The sequence below is a fragment of the Bombus fervidus genome, unplaced genomic scaffold, assembly GCF_041682495.2.
Source record: "Bombus fervidus isolate BK054 unplaced genomic scaffold, iyBomFerv1 scaffold0034, whole genome shotgun sequence".
In the NCBI taxonomy this organism is placed as follows: Eukaryota; Metazoa; Arthropoda; class Insecta; order Hymenoptera; family Apidae; genus Bombus; species Bombus fervidus.
In genome coordinates, this window is record NW_027212597.1 from 17501 (window position 1) to 20000 (window position 2500).

General features: G+C 45.9%; 1 pseudogene; it reads right to left on the reverse strand.

Moving 5' to 3' along the window:
- Nucleotides 1-2500, reverse strand: part of LOC139997178 (large subunit ribosomal RNA) — an 8870-nt pseudogene that overhangs the window by 2302 nt on the left and 4068 nt on the right.

Here is a 2500-nt window from a genome sequence, read left to right on the forward strand (position 1 = left end):
TTTTAAGAATACCTAGTTTGACGATGTGCTCAAATCTAGGCATTCCCAGCCCCCCACAGCTCTTCGGGGCGTAAAAGAAACCAGTGGCAGTTGAAGGCACTAGATGGAGGATGGCCTTGATCTCCTGTCTGACTTCGCTATCCAGCAATTTCAATACAGTGTCGCTGGGCGGACTGATCAAAAGATGGTATATATAGCGAGGGAAGACGTATTTCGTGATGAGCTCGATCTTCTGGCATGGTTTCAGGGAGAGTTTTCTGATTCTCCTGACCACGCTCAGAATCTCGGGTACCACGATGCCACAATGAACACCCTTCCAAGGCCCCATTTTGGCGCCTAAATATCTGAATGCCTCATCCGGGTCTGTAGATGGAACGTTCAGCCCGTCGAGCCTTATTTCTGGATCTTTAACATACCAGGTGTCTCTTTTCGAGACAATCTGGAATGTTTGGCTCTTTTCTCTAGATAACTGCATGTTCAGGCCACTCAGATATTCGTGGAGGGCGTCCACCTGGCGCTGCGCCTCCCTCTCGTTTGCGCCCAACAACACTACATCGTCCGCGAACGCCAGAACAGGGATTCCTCTGTTTTGATTTTGATTCGCTTTGATGCCACTGGTTGATTCTTCGATCGTCTCCAGCAGTGGATCGAGACATAAGTTAAAAAGCAAGGGCGACAGGGGATCGCCCTGCTTGACTCCTCTCAGGATCTTGATCTCGACCCCAACTTTGTTTTTGGTCCGAATTGTTGTGGAATTATCCACGTACATATTTTTGATTAATTTAATTATTGGGGCCGGCACACCTTTCCTAGCCAGGCAAGGTGTTAAAGCCGAATGGGGTATCGTATCGAACGCCTTCGAGATATCCACGATCGTGAATATCCCGCCGCCCCCGTTTTTGCTTGTATTCAAGGCAGAATTTAAAAGTTCGATATTGGTTTTACATCCGTTTTCGGATGTAAAACCCTTCTGCCTTAGGTTCAATACAATACCTCTCCTTAACTTTCTGTCAAGGATGGAGGAGAAAATTCGGCCGAGAATGGGACCTATCGTAATAGGTCTCCAATCCTCGACCTTCTGGCCCGATTTCTTTGCTTTCATAATTAATGTAGTCCTGTTACGCTTCCATATGGAAGGATAACAGGAACTATATAAACAGATGTTATAGATTTTAGATAATATTTCAGGCAGTCCGGGGATCATTAGGTGTTCTTTTGTTAATCCATCCGGACCTGCCGCGGCTTTCTTTCTGATCTTTCTAATTTTCTCCGCCACATCCTCAACAGCTATCGGCGTAAAAATTTCGTTTAACGACAGCTTAGAGACACATTGATCATTAATAAACGGGACACTAGATGGTCCTTGTTGCCCCCATAATTCTTTATAGTGTCTCTTGACTTCTTCAGCTGCCGGTGGCTGCCTGGCTGGTTCCAGGTATGCGCGATCGTCGTTGATAACGACATCGGCCAACTTCTTTGGACACTCATAAAACAGATCCTGGCATCGTGCGTATGAAAACCGCTTTCTTGCGTTGCGGCTGTTCTTTTTATGTCCCATTTGGGGCTTATTCCGACTTAAATTACATTTAGTGATCTCTATTTTATTGACTTTCTTTATAATTTCATAGAGATGTGCAATAAAATTATTTAATTCTTTACCAAGGGCTTCCTCGTTCCCTTGGTTTAATTTAAAAATATTTTCCAGCCGATCGTAGGCCTCACTTAAAACAGGAGGTACGTCGGCTGTCGTCAGTATGGCTTCTTCCAGGCTGAGTCTCCATGCACTAAGAGACTCATTGTCAACGCGGATCTCAGGCGCATTTGAAGACGCATTGCCTGGATCCACGAGATCGCACCCTCCCACTGTTGCCCAATTAGCCTCCTGAGAGCTTGTTGCCTCACCGACCAGTCTTAGCTTTTTTCTCTGATATTTGATCTGGTCTAAGGTCTTGTTTGTGAGGATCTTATTTATTTCTTTGTTTGGATATTTATGGTTTTTAAATTTTTCATTAAGCTCTCTCAAGAGACTAAGTTCTACTTCCGTCCAATTTTTATCTTTTGGGGGGTCCGGTCCCCTTCTTTTCTGATTTCTTAGGGCAGGGTGCGCATGCCTTTCGTGGGTCGAGAGTCCTCTCTGGGTCCCGAAACTCATGGGACATGCTTCACACTTATATTTTCCCACTGCCTTTTGACCAGTGCCTGTACATTTAGGAATGTGGCACTGGGTCCCATGAAGTTTCGAGAAACTTTTCCCACAGAGACAACTCCATTTAATATTCGCATCTGTATGGTGTAGATCGAGGTGCTTGTTCAGGTCGGATAACGACATGAAGAAAAGGTTTATTCCCTTCTCTTCACATACTGGACACGCAACCCGATCGCCCACTAAAGGTACCGTAATTCCATAACTCGTTGTCCGTTGGCTAGCTTGGTCGTCACCCATGATCCCCTGGGAAGCGGAAAAATCCGCCACGGCGCCTCCGGGATCGAGAGGCGTCGC